Raw genomic sequence first — 21735 nt, 5'->3', positions numbered from 1 at the left:
AAGTTTTCTGGCATAAAGTCCTGAGCTGCTACCTGGCAAAGAGTCCCTGTGATGCCTTGAGAAGGCTGAGCTAGAGCAGAGCTGGGCAGAGCTAAAGAATAAACAGGGATTTATGAAAAGGATCTCCTCCATGGATCCACCTTGGGCAGCAGCAGAGCCCAGCCAGGGCTGCAGCCAAGAGGAACCAAAATGGTCCCAAAATGCACGAGCGCTCCCGGGGGCTCTCACTGGGATCAGCTCTGCTCCATTTGCACCTTGCAGTTCATTGTCCCATTCCAGCTTTAGCCCAGGCACTCCCATCCTGCTTGTTTTTCTCTCTCCAGCCCACGCTGTTTGTGCTCCTGGGCCTGAGCTTTGGATCATTTGTCCTTGGTGCCCAGCTGGAGAAGGAATTGTTTTGTCTCCCTGCTCTGTGAACAGAGCTCACCATCCCCTCATGTGAATCCCAGACCCACACACTAAAGCAGCTCAGAATGTGAAAAATACAAAAGCTAAATGTGAGGCATCAGCTGGAGTAGAGTCCAAGGCTCTGAGCAGGAGCAGGGGCAGCAGGCTTCTTTCTTCTTCATCTTCTTCTTCTTTCCTTCTTGCTGCCGTGGTGCTGACGGTCGTGGTTGTGGTGGTTGTTGATGATGACTGCACCCGTCACAGGGCATTTTATTCATAAAACATCCAATCAGCTAAAAACAGGATTCCAAAACGTTCTTTCTACACCAATCTGAACTTAATTCTAATGTGTGAAAGTGATATGAAAGTAGTGTCAGGTCTTACCTAAAAACCCACGTAATATAATATTATCTATTTGCACAAATGTACTGTTTCCTTACTTTAAATTTATGTATATAAGTTTATCTCTCTACACGAATAGTTCAATCTATTTACTCATGTATTTTTAGCTGTTTTAGGTGAATAATTTTATCCATTCTAGTGGCAAGGTTCTGCCATGTTTTTGTTATGCCTGGAGCTAGGTCTGAACTTTAAACTAGGCCTTAGGGCCTTTACCAGCTAGCACAGTTTCTTAAGGCTCTTAAAATGTATTTCTACTTATTTAAATCTGTAAAACTTCTACTTACTTAAAACTTAAACTTACTTAAAACTGTAACTTACACTCCTACTTCATATCTATGTGGCTTAATAGATCTTCATTTCTCTAAAGGCTTTAATTCAACCCCTGCATTTCTTTCTCTCTCTGAAGGATTCAGAGGCTTCTGAGTCGTACACTCCAAAAATCTCTGCGGGGTTTTTGAGGGAATTCCCTGTGAATTCCTGTGCTCCATGAGGGTGGAAGGACAAATCCAAGCCTGCACAGTCCATTTCCAGTCCAAGCTGTTACCTGAGGAACTGAGTGTGGCAAAAGTCTCTCAGAATGTTTCTTGTGAAAAAAAACCAAAAAAAAAAACCAAAAAAAACAAACAAAAAAAAAAAACCCAACCAAAAAAAAAAACCCAAAAAACCAAAAAAAAACCACTGGGACCAAGCAGCTGAGGGATGTCTGCAGTCCAAATAATACAATTATTCCCTTTCTTCTTTCATTCTCTCATTTATTCATCTTTCTGCCGTCCCACAGCTTCTCCTGTTCTGTAGGAAATGGAAATTAAGAAGGCTGAGTTCAGGAATTTGTCTGGACTCCCTGCACTTGATAATTTCCCATTTGATGAATTTCTGTATTCAAAAGTATTCATCTATATACAAAGTATTCAGCTATATACAAAGTATACATCATTCATGTAGGAAAAAGTATTCATTTCTTTCATCTTTTGGAGCAGAACATGAGTTAATAATTCGTTTTCATCTTAATTGGGGGTTTTTAAGTCTTTCCAGAAGAGAGCTTGCTTGCAAAAATATTTCTTTTACTTCTTACCTGTGATCATTCCTTACATCTAAAGCCACAGCTAATCTCCCATGCCTGATAATTTATATTCAGCCAAGTTTAGTCATAAGAGAGATTTCTATGGAGTCCAGCGAGGAAAAACATCCCCAGCCAAAAATGTTGCTCCAGAAACAAAGAGAAGATGGCACGTTTTAAAATAACCACTACTTAAACCAAATTTTAAAAATCACAGCTGTGACTAAAACTGCTGCTGAAAAGCATTTTTGTTCTCTAAGTGAATATAACTTCGCAGAGCCATTAAAATATTTTCCTTTTTAGCCTTGTGCAAAGAAGAATATTGGGTGGGATTGCAGTTTAAGTCAAAGTGGGATTTTTCTTTTCCACAATTGGGAAATGGGAGGAAGGAAGAAGAGATGCAAAAAAAAAAAAAAAAAAAAAAAGAAAAAAAAAAAAAGGAAATTTAAAAAAAGCCAGAATCCTTGACCTTGCACTAAACCACTCAAGCCACATTCTCTTAGAATAATTTCAGAGGAGCCCCTGGGTGGTCCTGCTTCCAATGGCAGAGATCCCTGCCTGGTGCATTTTGCTGGGCTGAGCTTGGGAAAAGGATTTTATGTGGAATTGGGAATTTGCTCTGCTTGCAGCCAGCCCCACCGGACTTTGGGAACACTCAGGACCAGCACTGAGCTTTAAAATTGATTTAAAATCACTGGTGCTGGGGGTCAGTGTCATGATTTCACATGTTATTCCAGCCTCCATAAAAGCAAATTCCCTGGGATGGGCTTGTGGCAGCTTGTGGGTTGTTTACAGGACAAGGCTGGGTTGCAGATCTTGCAGATAATTCAAGAAGAAAGAAAAATTGAACAATTTCTGCTGAGGTGCAAAACTGGGACCTGGAAACCCCCAGGGAAACTTGTCCCCACTCATATCACAAGTGCTGCTGTTCTCCTTCTCACCAGAGATCTGGTTTTGAAATGAAAACCAGCATAGAAAAAAAACCAAAAATAAAAGGTAAATATCACTGTCTCAGGTGCAGAGCTTTGCATATGGAAACCCCACAGCTTGGGAGCAAACCAGAAGTGTTTTGATGGAAAACAAGAACAGTTAAGCCACTCTTCACTTCACAGAAATGCAGGCAGGACACTCAATTCCAGATATGCAAAAGAGTCGCTTTCAAAAGAGCAGGACGAGCCCTGGTGCAGCAGATTTGTCACAAGGTCATGGGTGCATCACCTCCTCTTGGTTTAAATCTTCAGGTACCAAAAAACCTCAGAAGAGCTCTAAAAATAAAAGAAAATTCACCCCTCTCACATATATTTGTGCAAAGCACCACAACTGCCACAAAGCAAAGGAGGGTTTTTACTTCCTGTGAAAATTCCTTAAAATGGGAGCCAAAAGCTGCTGATCTTCACTAAAATCACCTCTGGGTTATGTGTTTATAAAAAGATGCCCTTTTTGCAGCGTCCTTTTTCTCACCTCTGTTTGGTTGCTTTGATTTTTCCTTTCCTCCCACCTTGGCCATCCCATTCCAGCTCCTTACCTGGGATTCCAGGGTGGCAGCAGCCAGGGTGAGAGGGATGAGGGCCGTTCTTCCCTCTGGAAAACATCCTGAATATCTCCAACAACATCAAACCCTCTCTCCTGCCCACACTGGAAAGTGAAATCACACCGAGATTGAAAATCCTCGGAAAAGATGTCCCTGTGCCACATTTTCCCAGCATTGTGCTTGCCCAGCTGACCAAAATAATCATGAAAAAGCTGGAATTTGTTGAAATATTGCCTGTAGATCTCAGGATACACTGGATTCTGTCACCTGTTTTCTTGAGAGGATGAAGCAGCTGTGGATTTGATGGCTTTGATTGATTTGATGGGTTTGATGGGTTTGATGAGTTTGATGGAATTGATGGATTTGATGGGTTTGATGGGATTGATGGATTTGATGGGTTTGATGGAATTAATGGGTTTGATGGGTTTGATGGAATTGATGGGATTGATAGGTTTGATGGAATGAATGGATTTGATCGATTTGATCGATTTGATAGATTTGATAAATTTGATTGATTTGATAAATTTGATGGGTTTGATGGAATTAATGGATTTGATGGGTTTGATGGATTTGATAAATGTGATAAATTTGATAGATTTGATGGGTTTGATGGATTTGATGGAATTCGTGGATTTGATGAATTCGATGGGTTTGATGGATTTGATGGATTTGATGGAATTAATGGATTTGATCGATTTGATGGTTTTGATAGATTTGATGGGTTTGATGAAATTGATGGAATTGGTGGATTTGATGGATTTGATGGCTTTGATTGATTTGATGGGTTTGATGGAATTGATGGATTTGATGGAATTAATGGATTTGATCGATTTGATAGATTTGATGGGTTTGATGGATTTGATGGATTTGATGGGTTTGATGGATTTGATAAATTTGATCAATTTAATAGATTTGATAGATTTGATGGATTTGATTGATGGATTTGATGGAATTGATGGGTTTGATGGATTTGATAGATTTGATGGATTTGATGGATTTGATGGAATTGATGGGTTTGATGGATTAGATAGTTTTGATAGGTTTGATGGGTTTGATGGGTTTGATGGGTTTGATGGGTTTGATGGATTTGATAGATTTGATGCATTTGATGGAATTGATGGAATTGATGGATTTGATGGGTTTGAAAGATTTGATGGATTTGATGTCACAGCTCCTGCTCAGGAGGAAAAGGTGAAGAAAAGAGGAATTTTTGCCCGTGCCAGGCAGAGAGGCTCCAACAACACATTAAAATCCCATTTTTTTTCAGACTTTTGGCGTTGCACTGCCCCTCCACGGTGAAAACTCTCCCATTCCAACCTTTTATCCTGAGATCTCATCCCTTTTGTTCCAAACTCCCAGGAAGCTTCCCCAGCCCTGCATTTTCACAGGGATTCCCTCCAAATTTTCCCTTTGGTCTTTAAGCAGATTTCCCCTCCAAGTGCTTTCCTTTTCTGCTGCCTCCAAACAAGGCTGCCCACTTTCCATGAAGATTAATTTTGGGATTCTATTGCCGGGGCCATCCAGGGATTCTCCTGCTTTTCAGGGAGAGGGAAAGCCTGGAAAGGGGCAGCTGTGTTTTCAGGCTCTTTGAACAGTGTCTCTTATAAGAGGAGAATAGATAAGCTGGCAGATAAGCTGTCCTGCAAACACTGTTAGGAGAGCCCAGTAATCAGTGTCCAAAAAGTCTGTCCTGGGGATGAATGTATCAATTTGCCTCAGGCTCCAAAATTGGGATTTTTTTCCCCCCTGTTTTCTGCTCGCTCTGTTACTGAAATCAAACCACTTTGTTGTGATGGGTTTTTTCCCGAAATTAGGGATTTTTCCCCCCTCTGTTGAGAAAGGGGATGATGCTCTAAACCTGCCTCTCTGGGGGTTTTGCACCATGAATAAATATATATAAATTATATATAAATATAAATAAATTATATAAATAAATATATATAAAATATATATAAAATATAATATATATAAATATATATAAATAAATATATAAATATATATAAATTGCAATATATACACAAAAGCACTCATTGCCTGTGTATGTGAGCACATGTAAATATTTCCATCAAACAACAACAAAAAAAATGCAATTCCAAGATCCCCTTCTCTCCCTTTAATGTGTCCTTAAAAATCACACATTGGGCAATCTATGTTCCTGACTTGCACATGCAAGGGATACCTGGGAGCTGTAAATCACATTTTATTTGCATTGAACCAGTATTTCCATCTTTTGGGGGGGTTTTGCTCCAGTGTTTTAACCCAAAACCTTGACTCTGTCAGATATAAAGCTAAAACCAAAAGGTTGAAAAGTGCCCTGCACTAATAAACCCTGGGCGGGCTGAGGTGGGATGAGAACTCTGAGAAAATCAGATGAAAAAATTAAATTCATGTAATTTCTAGAGGTAAAACCATATAGAGTTAAAATAGAGTTAAAGCCAGGAAGAAAATCAAGATGCTTGTAGCTGATTTTCTGGGGGAAAAAAAAAAAAAAAAGAGTTTTCACACCTTGTAGGAAGAGAAACACATGAGTGAGTGCACTGAGATGGGGGAATAATTCCATGTGCTCCTTGTTCCATAAAAAAAAACGAGAAAAAACTGAAATACAGGAGAGAAACCCTCAGGAAAAGAATGGAGATCTTGGCTGCTGAAAAAGATCAATAATTCAAAGTGACCAATCTGAGAATATTCAGACAAGGAACTTCAGCTGGAGACCTCTGGAACTTCAGGATGGAGGAGGGTTCAGTTTCTGTAAGAAAAGGTAGAAAAGCTTTCCTATCAAAAAGGGGAAAATTTTCCTAAGGAAGATCTGCAGGCCAACTGGATAAATTAAAAAAATTGCTTTACAAAATGAGAGTAGATGCAAAGGGCTTCAAGGATGGGGAGTAAACAGCAGGGAAAAAAAAAGAATCTTCTAAGCAGGAAATGTAAATATAAGGTGAGAATTCCCAAGAGCCAAGCTGAGGTAAATATTTTGGTGCAAAAAAAAAAAAAAATCTCAAACAAATAGCAAAATATTCATCCAGAATATCCATAGAAGAAAAAAAAAATCACATGCAGTGAGAATAAGTCAAGCATTAAAGATGATTCATTTGAGATTCAGGTGACCTTTAATATCTGGCCTCATCTTGTGAGAAATTTGCTGTTGTTGATAATGTGAGGCCACATGGGAAGGTGACTTTAAAATAGAAACAGTCACGGCCTCGAAACTGCAATTTCACTGGAAGAAATATTATCAAATTGATCAAATGAAGGAGTGGGACCACAAAAAAAAAAAAAAAGGGGGTTGTTCTGGAGCCAGAGCATCTGTATTTTATGAGAGGTGCCAGAGCAGAGCATCTTTAAATATGTTGATCCAATTTTAATAAGAAATAAATGCAAGTGGATATAAAAATATAGTTGTAGAGATCATGGCAGACTTTGAAAAACATCCTGTATTTCAGGAGGTGTGAGTGCTAAATGTTCTTTTAAAGTATTTTCTTTTTTTTTTTTTAAGGTTTTTTTCCTTGAATACTCACAGGTGAAGAGAAAATATTGAGCAACAGAGGGAGGAAATATTTGATTATCAGGCAAATGACAGAGTTTCATAAGAAAAGTGGGTATGTTTGATGTCTAAAGCATTTTCTAAGAAATAATAAACAAGTTTCTGGTACAGGCATTGCTGGGGTAATGGGAGACCCTCTCCTATTCCATATGGAATCATGGAATGGTTGGGGTTAAAAACCCATCCAGTGGCAGGGACAGCTCCCACTGTCCCAGGCTGCTCCAGCCCCAGTGTCCAGCCTGGCCTGGGACACTTCCAGGAACAATTCCTTCCCAAAATCCCACCTCTCCCAGCCCTCTGGCATTTTGAATCACGCTCCAGGAAGAGAAGAAAGATCTCTGCTCTGAACAATCTGTGTTTTTCAGACACGCAGATGATGTTTTATTTCCCAACACAAACACGTCAGTGGCGCAGTCCGGCGTGAAATCCTTCAGAAATCAAAAATACACCCCACAAAGCTGTTCTTCAAGAGTGTGGAACAGTTCCCACAGTGCCAAAGAAACCGGGAATTGCAACCAAAGGTGAGAGCTGTGTGAAAATCTGACAGTGGAATATGGGAAGCATCACCAGGTTGTCTCAGAATTGGTTCCTCTCTGCTTCTGCTCAGTTAGAATTCAGTGTGAAGAGAAGATTTCAGACTACTGCTTCCACTTCTGAGGAATCCAACCTCTCCTCTGTGTGCTAGCCCCAGTTCTTATTCCAGACTGGGAAATTTCATGGCAGAGAGCCTGAATTTCCCTCAGTCTTGGACCATGGAGCCCCAGAAATCCATCAGGGAGTTCCAGCCATGCCAATTAGTGCATTAATAGCATCCAGCTTGGATTAGTGCCGGAGCAATTACTCTCATGAATCAACTTCCTCGTGATGAAAAGATTACATTTATTTTAGGTGATCATTGGAGAGCCCCTCTTTGGAATGATCAGGCTCAGCCCCAGGATCATTTGGATTTCTGCTGCTGAAAATGGTGACTGTGAAAAGGGCCAGCACTTCATTTAAACACCTCGTTACCACAGCAGCAATAATGGAGCCTCTAAACTGCTCTCTGCCCCTCATTTTCATCCCTCCCACCACCAAACAAAAGAGAATAGGAAGATAAATAAGCTGACCTGGAACACAAGGTCTAAAAGAAAATATTCTATATATATTCCATATATGCAGCAATAAAGATGATGCTGCAGCTTTTTCCAGAAATATCCCCCTGCCACATCCACGTTAAGCCCTCAGCTTTCCCTGCCTGGTCTGGAAAAGTTCAAAAACACACCAAAAAAAAAATGCAATTTAGTGAAACATAACGAAATTGTAAAAGTGAATGATGCGTAGATTTAGGGCCAGACAAGAAACCCTGAAACCATTTGGCCTGGTTTTCAATTCAGCTGAAGAGGGAGGTGTTTCTGATAAACCTGACATTTACCCCTTGCACTTTGCATCCCTTAAGGCATAAAACTAGCTGAGAACATCGATACTTTTTATTTCCAGAAGTCAGGTAACTGAAATAAATGAAAATTCAAGGTACCAGCAACCACAAATAATTTAAAAGCACTTTGGAATGATGTTGATAAGAAAGTTCAGCAGTGAAATAAAGGAGCAGTTGAATGAGAACAGTGTAGACAGAGCTGGTGGAAATATTTGCACCTGAAATTCTACTGATAGAAGTCTGTGGAGGCAGTGGCCATTTTCATCCCACTGAGGATTTGCTCACTTTTTTATACATTCATTTTTTCAATCTATTCATTCAGCAGGGCAGACTGGGGCTTGGACATTCTCCAGGTTGGTTTGAGAGCGTGAGCTCCCAGCTGAAGTTGAAATATCCTTTTTTCCCTACCTTTGGTGCATTTATAGGAGCAAAATGCACACCAAAAAAATCTTATTTATTTATTTCAGATTTTATAAGAACAACCAAAAAGTGAAACTAAAGCATATTTCAGATCACTGCTCATCCCTGCCGGAATTGGCTCCATGGATAAAATCCTCTGGCCTTTAATGTTGTTTTTTTGGGCCATGTAGAGTTGCTAGAGGAGCAGAATGGGATTAAAATCATGGAATGGTTTGGGTTGGAAGGGTCCTTAAAGATGATCTCATTCCAACCCCTGCCATGGCAGGGACACCTCCCACTGTCCCAAGCCCCATCCAAGCTGTCCTTGGACACTTCCAGGGATCCAGGAGCCACAGCTGCTCTGGACAATTTAATCCATTGTATTATACTGAGAATTTGAGTGGTGCCCTGGTTGAAGATAAAAATTAAGACATAAATCAGACCTGGGAGGAAGTTACCTTCAGATAAGGAATTTGTAACACCTGAAAACACCAGAATTGCCACTTCTATATTCTGAAGCAGCTTTTTAAAATAAAATATCCTTTGATCTGGCCCTGGTGACTGTCAGCAGAGGTCCTGGCTGCCGTAAGGGATTCTGTGTATCATAAAACCCATTTTTTCCAGAGGAATTATTGTTACAAGGTGATTTAGGAGGACAAAGCCTCTCCCTTTCCTTCAGAACAAAGATTATAAATCCTGCTGCGGTGTGGCTGCGCGTGAAGGCAAATCCAAATATTTGTGTTCCACACTTAGCACAGAAGCAGAGGAATTCCCCGGGTTCCAGTGGGGAGCAATTCCTGGGGCTGTCTCCCTCATTCCCTGGTGTTTTCCATGAGATGAGGTATTTTTTTTTGGAGATGAGGCACTGCATTTGACAAACTCCAGGGCCGTACATCAATCCATCGTGGAATCAAGAAATGCTCTGGAAAATGTACTTCCTGCACCCTTAATATTCTCTATTTCCTTTTATCCCTACCCTTCCCACTCCCAGGAGTTTAATAGCTCTCAGTCAGCTCGGTGCTTCCACTGCCCCTCTTCTTCCTTCCGGCTCCAGCTGATTTATAATCCTAAATCTTCTGGAAAATGCTGCAGAGGCCAGGCCTTTCGAAACTAATTCTGAAAACAAAACAATCCCTGCAGCAGGCGGGTAACTCCATCTAGATTTGGGGAGCTTTGGTTACATGAAAGCGAGAATGTAAAAACACTTTTTGCATGTAGCAGAATACTGTTGAACACATTTGGAAAGGATCAAGTCAAGGCTACCTAAATCATTCAATAAAATCTGCTGCATAAAACATCTAATAAATTGTAATGGCAAGGACTTGTGTGCAGAGAGGCTGAAATTCCAGCTATGCACTGAAAATAAAATTTGGTCCCTTTTTTTCCCCCCCTTCCCTGACTTTACTAGCCATTGGGCTGGGAGTGTCCAGTTTCACTGGAACACCACAGAAAATGTTTGGCACCGGTCTCAAAGGAGAAGTGATTTGGTATGCTGTGATTTGCTTTATGATTTGGGAGATCCTTTATTAATCCCTGAAGTCTCAAATCTCTTAAGACCATGATTAAATCAAAAAACAAAAGAGTCCCTTCAAACTTCCTTGGTGCAAAGGAGACTCCGATCATTAAGGGGGAAAACGATCATAAAACTCCTGGGACAAAGCAATGAGGATTTCATAGTAAATTACAGAGTTAAATAATGGTAGGCTCTCACATGAGAATAAAACTCACTAATTCACTTAAGCACTCTGTAAGGGAATCTGGAATGCTGCTAATACAATAAGATTTTTGTAATCATGTTAGGAAGAATGATAGCCTTGTGCTCCACATCCCTTCCCTCAAATCCAGTACCTATGAGATGCAGTGGAAGGAAAAAAAAAAAAAAATCCCCAGAATCCAGATGAGGAGCTGGAAGCATTTGCCCCTTTGTTCTAGCCAATAGGTCTTCAATTAAATTGCATTTCTCTGCATTTTTGCTGCTGAACTGCTTTAAAGACATAACAACCGAGCCCAGGAAGATTTTCAGCATAGGTGACAGCATGGATGACGTATTGTCTGAAGCAAACTCTCCTAGAAACAGGATATAAAATCCTTGTGATCCATTTGGAGTTGTCATGACCCAGGAATTAAGCTGAGTTTGGGTGGATTTTAGAAATTGGACGTGTTTTCACTTAGCAATTTTTTTTTTTTTTTACAAAAAGCAACATCAGCCAGTAAATTCCCCTCATTTTAAATGTGACTTGTGATGACCTCGTGATTTGAACTTCTGATTTGAACCAGTTCTGAGTAGTGCAGAAGTCATGGAGGGACCTGGAGAAGTCTTTGAAATATTAGGATAACCCAAGCAGAAGCAAAGGTTTCCTCAGGAACCTTCATTACCCTCCAGACTATTTTTGCCTAAAATTTAATTTTAATGTAGATGATGGCCTTGGACCTGTTAATTTTTTGCTTGTTAATGGCTAATGAGGCAACAAATCCACGTGGCCCATGTAAAATGTGGCACAAGTTCTGTGCAGGAGAGCTCTGCCTGGGTTGGAGATCCCTGGGTCTGGCTGTGGTGCCAATCACTGCTTCTCTCTGCAGTGGTTCAAGGCCAGGAAAGTGGCTCAGCTTAAAAACAGGGATCAGAGAATCCCAAAATTAAAGGATCACTGAGGCTGGAAAAGCCCTCCCAGCCCATGCAGTGCCAGCTGTGCCCCGTGCCCACCTTGTCCCCAGCCCAGAGCTCTGAGTGCCACCTCCAGGGGACACCTGCAGGGATGGGCACTCCAGGCCATTCCAAGGCCATTCCATGAATCAATTCCTCCTGGTGTCCAGCCCAGCACAACTGGAGGCCATTTCCTCCTGTTGCTGTTCCTACACCCTCTTTTCATGTGGTTGTAGAGACTGAGAAGGTCCCCCCTGAGCCTCCTGTTCTCCAGGGCCAGATCAGGGGTTCCAGAGGAGAAACTCCACTGGACTGCTGGAAAAGGACACCCCAGGTCTCCACCTTAGAGCTCCTCCAAAGAAGATGAGAGTGGTGTGGAGCTACCACAAATCAGTGAAATTTCATGTAAAAGCAGCTGCCCAAATTGTAAAAAACACCTTGGGAAAACCCCAAACCCAAGCAGGTGGCCTGACTGCCTCAGCGCAAACCACTCAGGAGCTCAAAGCTCACAACCTGCTCTTTTTTTGGGTCGTTCTTCCAAGATTTCCATGAGCCAATATTGGACACGGATCTCGGCTCACCACTGTCTGCTCCGCTCTCGACTGGGGCTCAGTTCCAGGCACTCTGATATTACTGAAAATACTTCAGTGGGCTGGAATGGGAATTTGATTGGAACCAGAAGTCACAGACAGCAAGAAGAGCCCTGTAATTTAGCAGGAGGACCTGAGCAGAGGGAAGCAAACAACAAAAAAAAAAAAAAGTGATACTAAATCACCACAGAACTGGTCAGAATACCAATCTAATGACATCTGTTCCAAGAAGGCAGCAAGACACAAAGCCTTGCCTTGAGTTTTAAAAAATGCATGTCGAGGATTTTATATTCCAAAATCTGTATCACAGGTAATTAAAACTGAGTCATAATAGCTCGGGAATAACTGCACAGGCAAGTCCCACATATTTCCAATACACGGATGATTTTGTGCGTATTTCTTGTGCATATTGCCTGAAATATTCCTTACAACTGCAATCCTGAAGGATGTCCCAAGCTCATTCCCACCCTTTTGGGCTAGAAATGGCAGTAAAATCACTTAGGAACAGCACAGGGAAGGAAGGGTGCGGCCTAAAAACCACCAGAAATTTTAAAATTGCCTTTGTTGAAGCAGAACAGACAGAAAACAGCAACATCCCAGAGGCCAGTGACCAAGAAATGAGACACACGAGGAGTTCAGCTCTCTCCACCATCCCTGCTGGCAAGGCAGGGGGAAAGAACAAAGACTTCATGGCCCAAAGTCTGCGTGGGGGCCTGACATCCTTGGAAGAGGAATAATGAGGGGAAGGAAGGTGTGAGAGAGTGGGAAAGGGCTGAGTGATGTCCAATGTGTGGGGCAAGAAAGTTTTTTATAAATCCAGGGCTTACCAGACATGAGTCAGAGAGAGGAAAGAGGAGGAAGGAAAATATTATTAACTTGAAGACCACCATTAGTGGAGGCTCTTAGAACAAACCCCAAGTGACAATTCCCTCTCCCAGGACAAATCCTCAGGTTCTGGCACCTCATTCTCATGATAAATACTGCAGCAAGAGCAGGAAGAGCCCCAACCTGAGCATGGTTTAACAGCAGCTCGTAGACAATAAAATAGGAAATGATCCACGCACGAGACATTTTTATTATGGTTAATTTTTGTAACTTTACGGTCGTCTTACTACCAGTCCAAACCTATTCCTGTACTTCTGGCCAATTAAAATTATAATTGTAATAACAATTATAATTATAATTATTACTACTATTACTACTGCAGCAGCAAAGAATCAGGTATTTTTCTCAGCACATGTTTCAACAGTACCTTTTACTTTTCCTACATTTGGCACAAGTGCAGAAAGTTGCTTACAAGGAACCTCAGGAATCCCAGCCAAGTTTTGAAATCTGTAATGGGTTGCAAATGTTTTGGGGTGGTTGACTGATGAATGCAGTAACTTTACCATTTATCCTATTTTTTACCATTAGCAAATCTTGGATATTTTCTGGGACAGCAGCACTTTCCCTTTTTATGATATAAAAAAAACCCAAAAAAACCCCAAAACAAAACAACAAAAACCCAAACCAAAAATCTTTTTAAAATTACCAAAAATACCTGTTTAACTCCATGATTGGCCTGCTGCTCATAAAAATAAACACAGCAGGGTTGTTACAGTGATGAACTTTTTAAAGAAGTAACAGGACAATTTCAACTGTAAGAAAACCCAGTGTCAAAATGCAGTTACCTGCCATCCTTTACACTTTATAAAAGCCACTTTCATCCCTGCATTCTCTCTCCTCATAATGATTCACTTCATTATTTCAGGAAAAAAATCAGTGACTTCCAGAAGAGTCCCTGCACTGCCCTGGTTCATTTATTCGCCTTCTTTTCAGTTCCAAATTTGTTTATTGTTAAAAGTTGCTCATTTTGTTGAATTATTTTCCGCTCAGCACGTCAGCTGTGATTTACACAAATAATAAAAAGAGCCAGAGGTTTTTTTGCTGAGGATTTGTGCATTTTGGAAGAGCGCATAAAGACTTTTACATCAAGATAATGAGGCAAGGCCTAAGTAATTAGGAGCTGCTATAGCACCAGCAGCTGGAGCTGGAATATTTTACAATTTCTGTGTTTTTCTAGCCCTGAGCACTCTCAGAAGGAGCAGGGACAAGGAGGAGCAAAGCTCTGCTGTCCCATGGAATTCCACCAGGGATTACTCAGATAGTTAAAATTATTTAGGGCTGTGTTCAAGAACTCTTCATTTCTCAGCTGACCAAAGAGGAGGGAAACCCAAAATGTCTCTGGAGGACCAACACAGGCAGAATTCCTGCAGGAATCATTAATTAAGCACCTACCCCTTAAATTAGAGAAAGTATCTCACTGTATTTTGGGGACTGGAAGGCAGAGATTTGACTCTTTCATTCCTATTTCAACACCAAATGCATCTTTCTCCTTTTGCAGCATTTAAAATACAGTTCTGCCACATCAGGGTCTCCCCATGTTCACAATTTGCCTGTATAATTCTGTATTTTCAGAATTATCATCACCAATATTTTTATTAAATATATATTTATATATATTTATATATATAATATACTATATAATAGATATTATATACTAGAATATATAATATATATTATCTAATACTTTATATAGAATATCTAATATATATTATCTAATATCTAATATTTAATATATTATATTTAAATCTAATATATTAAATATATATTTATATATTATATATAATACATATTTATCTATTATATATAGAATCTATAATTACTTTATTAAATATAAATTAATATAAATATAATAATGAATAGCAATATAATTATTATTATCAGCAATAAAGTAAAACAAAACTGTTCTTCAGGTAAATTATTCTGATTCTCTGCTGCCTAATAATGTCACTTTAATGACACAAGGGATATAAAATACAACTATCAAAACATTTTTTTCATTTTTATCCCAATGGGCTTTGAAACAGTCACTGGCAGTGCCCAGCCTCAGCCCAGGGTGTGACCCAGGGATGTCCCAGCAGTTTGAAGAGCAGGTTCCACCACTGATCTGCTGAAAAAAAAGGGGGCAATCACAGAGTCTGTGCCTTTCCTATCTTTTGTTGTATGTTTTGACTCCTTGGGGCAAAGGCTGTCTCTGTGAGGAGCCACAGATGCAGGGGAGAAACCTGATTGGGTTTGTCACAAAATCATGGAGTGGTTTGGGTTGGGAAGGACCTCACAGCCCATCCAGTGCCACCCCTGCCATGGCAGGGACACCTCCCACTGTGCCAGGCTGCTCCAAGCCCCAGTGTCCAACCTGGCCTTGGGCACTGCCAGGGATCCAGGGGCAGCCCCAGCTGCTCTGGCAATTCCATCCCAGCCCCTGCCCACCCTGCCAGGGAACAATTCCCAATTCCCAATCTCCCATTGAAACAAAGTGAAAATTTAAGAGAGTAGAAATCCATTTGTATTTAGGTGAAATGTGCCACTTTGAGCTTGCTAGCATGAGTAAAATATGCTGTTTAGTCTGGTAACTGCAGCACTAGCAAAACTGCCCCAGCTGAGGAGAAAGAATGTGAATTTTCAAGCTGAAGAGATAAGAGAAGCTTCTCGAATCTTGAAACAGAGAGGGCAGAGTGACCCAGGAGTTCTTTCTGTACTTTCTGATAAAAAACTAGCTACAAGTGTAACTACCTGTAAGTGTAGTGAAATCAGCAGAATTAATATGCACAAACCTATTGTGAAATTCTATGCATATGCAAACTAGTGAAGAAGAGTAAGAAGGGATCAGGAGTTCTCAGGGGCACGCTTGTCCTTTGAAGGGGAACGATCCCCACACGCGCCCGGCACTGTAATAAACATACTGTCCCTACAGATCTTGACTGGAGTTGTGGGGTTTTGATTTTTCGTCTGCGTTTCACCACCCAGCCCTGCCCTCTTGCAGTTTGAAGCCATTCCCTGTGTCCTGTCCCTGCATCCCCTGGAAATTGTCTCTCTCCAGCTTTCCTGGGGCTCCTCCAGGCCCTGCAAGGCCACCCTGAGCTCAGCCCAAAGCTTCTCCTGTGCAGGTGAACAATGCCAGCTGTGCCAGCCTTTCCTCCCAGCAGAGCTGCTCCAGCCCTCTGCTCATCCTGGAGCCTCCTCTGGGCTCTCTGCAGCAGCTCCAGCTCCTCCCTGTGCTGGGACAGGGCTGGGGCAGCTCTGCAGGTGGGCTCTCACCTGAGCAGGGCACAATCCCAATCCCTTCCCTGCTGGCTCTGGATTTTTGGGGTGCTTCCATAATTTAAAAATTCAAACCACCTATTTCTGAGCCTTGAATATTATTTTGCCACATGTTGCTGCAAACAGGTTCCATCATCTTCCTCACTGCTGCTCGCTGGCATTTCCAAATTTTTTACCTCAAAATCGGAACTCAGCTCATGCTGACTGTCCAAATTTGATTTATTTCACTGGCACCACCACAGTTCAAAAGAGCTGAAAATCTGCTTTGCACATTGGAGCTTCCACCCTGTAGATGATAGTCCATGACCTGTATAGCCAAGATATTCCTATCACACTCTTTTCCCCTGAAGCTCCATATTTTGGGACAACAAATCTTACAGTGACCTCTGTAACTTAATCTCTTAAAGGTGTAGGACAAAATTGTTTTTGCGTTTAATCTTTAAATCTAGATCAGCACATGCCTGTCTCAGGGGGATGTTTTTGCTGATTATTCTTTAAAAAAATAGAAAAATTCTTCACTTGGGGAAAACTTTGAGAGGCTTTAAGTTCTTCATTCTCCACCTCAATTTGAAAAAGCTGCACTTATTTAGTGATGTAACAGAGAATATGCATTAATATTGCTGTTAAGTCTCAGCTGTTCTAGATTTCCAATTTGGAGTATGAAGTACTGAAAGTCTACATCAAACTCTTCGAAAAAACTCATAACTACAAAAAACATTAAAACATTTTTTGAGTAAATTAGGAGAAGTGATTTTTAAGTAATTGCAAATTACTAATAGGCATTCAGGAGCCAGGAAAGCCAATAAGATGAATTTTTTCCTCAAGTTTTATTCAGTTTGTTTCTAACAAAGAACTAAAAAGTCAGTCCTCCTATTGAGCAACCACTGCTTTAAAAACCTTTTACCAGCCATGCCACAGTGCAAATATTGAAATAAAAAAATAAAAAGGACTTCAGTAGTAAATAAATGCAATTTAGGGGCAGTGGCCATGGAGGAAGAGCTGATGAAAAGCCCGTCCCAGAGAGTCCCCTGCAAGAAAATGGGAAATGTTCACATCATCCTATTCTATCCCAAGGCTCTGTGTGTGTTTTAAAGACTGGAGAGAAAATATTTCCTGGTGTGCTTGGAGGATTTGTTATAACAAAGATCTCCCTCCTTGAAGATGTAAATTGATGTGGAGGCAGTCAGTGACCCAGGCTGCACAAAGATAAGAACAACTTTTTGGGGTGAGCACACAACTCCAGGGCTCCTCTGGCATCCCAGAGAGCGTCTGTGGTCTCCTCTCCACTCCTTCATGATTGCTGCAGGATTTTTCAGATATTCCCTCTTCTTTCCTGTCTCCCTCAGCCCCATCCATGGACTCTTCCTTCCGCTGTTTCTGACACGGGAGTTGCCCCTGGAGCCTTCCCTTCCCTCTTTGGGGAACTGAACGGGCTCAGATCTCCACGGGAAAGGAGGAAAAATGTCCATCCACCCCTGCAGAATCCCTGCTCACCATCTGGGGATCCAAACTTCCCATCTGCTCCCTCACATGGAGAAGAGGCTTTGTAGTGGAGATGGCTGAATTTTCTCCGACTGACAAAAAAACAAAAACCAAAAACCAAGCCCTAAACATTTTTTATTAAAACCAGAGGCACGTTCAGGTCCTGCTATTTCACCGAGGCACAAAACATATTTCGACAGGAAATTAATTTTTTTTCAAAGTTTCCAGCACGCCCCTCCCTTCAATCAACCCTCAACTTCTTTAGCAGCCACATGAACTCCCTGATAACCTCGCAGATGGAAAAAAAGCCTGACCCACACAAAAAAAAAAGGGAAAAGATGCCTCTGGAGCAGCAACTGTCTGCTGAATTCTCTGCTGGAAAAAGGAAACCTCCTCCCTGCTCATCACAGAGCTCAGGTCCAGCTACTCTGGGTCTCCCTTGCAATCTTCTCAGAGTCACAATAAATATTTACCAATATTTATGTCTCAGTGGGTGCAATGGGCTCCGTGCTGAAGCTTTTACCAGCAGGGTTTGCACAGAAAGTCACAGGCAGGAGTGTTTTCAGCGTGGTTTTTCTACCTCTTTTTGTAGTTTAAAAGACTCTTGAAAGAGAGCTCAGCTCTTTTCCAGTCCCTGGTTTCCCACTTCTCCTGCAAAAGCTGATTTTCTTGTGGGGATAACTCCTGGGACCAGCACGGATCCGGGCTCCACCTCTCACCTCTGGTTTATCCTGTCATGTTTGAAACTGCAGTGGCTTTTCCAAAGGTTATTTTTATTTTTCTGCATGGCTTAGATCATTATAACGAATGTTCCTGACTTGTATTTGGGAAGTTAGGCTCAGGCTTTGATCTTCCTTAAGCATTTAACTTAGACAAAGTTGTTCTATTGAACTGAGAGGGACTTACATTCCTCCAGTCAGGCATATGCACAAGCCCTTGAAGAATTATGGCCTCAGCCTAAGTCAATCCTAAACCTTACATGAATTCTGGATATTAAAAAGAAAAATGTTTTAAAACCCAGGTCTCTGAGGGAAGAAATAAATACTTATATATGTCCACTATATTATGAAAACTACTGTACTCGAATAAGACAGTCATGGATGTTTTTTAGATTTAAGAAAATAATTTTGAAATAAAATATATCCATACATGCATGATTAATGTGGCTTCTCTGTTCTCCTCAACTTGCATTATTTATATTCCTAGTGAGAGGGGGGAAAATTCTTTCCAGCTAAAGAAGCAGCCTCTTTTATGAATAAAAATGAGGTTTTCTTCTTTTTTTTTTTTTTTTTTTTTTTTTTTTTTTTAAGAGTGGAAAAAAGGCCTTTCCATTTGATTTTCTGACATCGAAATAATATGGTGCAACTCTGAATATGATCTGCTCCTTTCTTTGATTTCGACCATGTCAAATTTTCATAACAGGCTTCAGCAACACTTCCAGACTCCAGTGAGGTTATTTGGGAAAGCAGACACAATAACAGGTAGTCATGGCCCACAATTGCCTGGAAGGAGAAGACAGGCATGGAGATAACACAGACAAAACCAATAAATAGCACAATTCAAGGAACAAGCAGCAGTCTCCCCACACCCAACTCCCTGCCACCACAAAAGAATGATTTCCCACCATAAACATTTACCTTGTGTTCAGAAAGATCCCAAAGATTCCAGTCAAGAACATTTTTGGAGGCCAGAGACCTCTGGAGAGGAGTAACCCCCACGTCAAAAGAGGACTTGAGCCAGGGAAGAGATGTTGGAGCAAAAAGTTTTTGTAGGATCAGGTTACAAAGAACTGGAGAATTTTCAGACACCCCAAGGGTTTGGGGAAGCCCTAGGAAGCTCCTTTGCCATCCCAATGCATGTTCCACCACAAATTATGGAAGTTTTTCACACACTTTAGGCGTGGCTGGAGCTGTTGGTGATCTTCTCGTTCACTTCTTCAAACACTTTGGAGATTAAAGTGCTGCCAAGTGAGTGAGAGATCTGCTGAGCATCTGGGAACATCTGGAATGAGCTGGGGAAAATACCTGGGAAGGACAGAGGGGTTTGGGATGGGAAGGACCTTAAAAATAATCAAATTCCAACCATGGGCAGGGACACCTCCCACTGTGCCAGGCTGCTCCAGCCCCAGTGTCCAACCTGGCCTTGGGCACTGCCAGGGATCCAGGGGCAGCCACAGCTGCTCTGGGAATTCTTCTCCATCCACCCAGAGAACAATTCCTGCCCAATCTCCCATCTAACCCTTCTTTCTTGTCACTTTGAAGCCATTCCCTGCATCCTGTCTCTCCATGCCTGGAAATTGTCTCTCTCCAGCTTTCCTGGGGCTCCTCCAGGCCCTGCAAGGCCACCCTGAGCTCAGCCCAAAGCTTCTCCTGTGCAGGTGAACAATGCCAGCAGAGCTGCTCCAGCCCTCTGCTCCTCCTGAAGCCTCCTCTGGGCTCTCTGCAGCCCTTCCTAAAAGGAAAAATTTAGAGAAGTGTGGCTTCAAAAGAGAGGAAGAGATGGCAGGAGCATAAAACAGCCTTGGTTGTCTTCAGATCCAGCTCCTGGTTTGCAAACCCTGACAGCACTGGCAGGATTATCTTTGGAAACAGCAGTTTTCTGAATATCTTCTCAAAAGTGGCCATTTCCTGCTACCTGATCCATGCTGAAGATCTTTGGTGACAAATTAAATGTTGGTGGTTTATTAGACACAAGGACACTGAATATCTCAAAGGTCCATTTGTAAAAGAAGCGTAATAAAACCTTCCAGTAAAATAAAATAAAATAAAATAAAATAAAATAAAATAAAATAAAATAAAATAAAATAAAATAAAATAAAATAAAATAATGCTGCCTAAACATTTCCCAGCTGGAAACAAAGGTAGGCTTGGGTTATATTTTGCCCTCAGCTTCTCACTGCCCAAGAAGCACCAAAGGCAAGGTGACCTCTGTTCCTGGTTCTCTCCCCGAAGCAGTTTGAAATTATTATCAACTCTTGATGAATTTTTTAAAAATTCCTCTTGGGATTTTAATAAAACCCAACTGTTTTAATTGCCAAACCATCCCAGGACCAGCCTTACACACCCCACTTCGTTCTTCCATCCTAAACGAGAGGAAGTTGTGCCCTTCAATGTTGTACTGGTCCCACTCCAGGTAACAACAAACTCCTTCCCAATTCCACCTCCCCGGGACACTCTGGACACGATTCCTTAGTGCAGGTACAGAAAGGAGTCAGTCAAGAGTTACAAATCAAATTGTTTCACTTTCCATCGGTGAGTAATAGACGGAAAATGTGAAATGTCATCCCAGGGCTGGAGAGCCATCTGGTAAAAGCTCCTGTAGGAGCAGAGCTGATGAACTCCATGGAAATATTAAGGAAACATCCACTGAAGGCATTTAGCCCCTCCAGAGACCCATAGTTCACGCATGGTGGGCAGGTAATAATGTCCAGTTATTCTGGAAACAACCAAACAAGTCACTGTAAAATTATCTCATTTGCACCAGGTCCAGCATTAAGTGTTTTTTAAAATATTCATCATTCATTGCAGGTAAGGAAACAAACCAACTGATCAATCTCTGAGGAACTGCACATAAATCATGACGCCACAGTGAGAAAGTGGCAATTTTTCATGATTCCAGGAGTAATATTTTAAAGCTGACAGGCTGGCAGGGTGGTCCATGTCTGCGGCATTATCACAGCTGGGAGGAACAACAATTCCAGGAGTAATTGTTGGAGTTACTTTAACGAGAACCTGTAGAAAAAACAAAGAGGTTTTTTTTTTTTCTCTTTTTGTTTAATCTGAACTGAGTTTACGTAGCTGACAAGTAGCTGAAAGCAAGTTTTCACCAAATTAAAGGCATCTTTTTATTACTACATAAAGAAAAAGATTTGCTTTGGCAGCTTTTATGTAGATCAGCCAAAGACTCATGTCCTGGAGGCAAACGGACTTTCAGGCTCTATTTATCAAAGAATTATGGAATATCCTGAGTGGGAAGGACCCACAGGATCATCAATCCAAGCCCAGACCCCCACCAACCCCACCCTGGCATCCCTGGCAGCGCTGTCCAAAGGCTCCTGGAGCTCTGGCAGCCTCGGGGCCGTGCCCATTCCCTGGGGAGCCTGGGCAGTGCCAGCACCCTCTGGGGAAGAGCCTTTCCCTAAAATC

Source organism: Vidua macroura, chromosome 2, assembly GCF_024509145.1.
Source record: "Vidua macroura isolate BioBank_ID:100142 chromosome 2, ASM2450914v1, whole genome shotgun sequence".
NCBI classification, from domain to species: domain Eukaryota; kingdom Metazoa; phylum Chordata; class Aves; order Passeriformes; family Viduidae; genus Vidua; species Vidua macroura.
The sequence above is the reverse complement of the archived record's forward strand: the minus strand, read 5'-3'. Positions refer to the sequence as shown.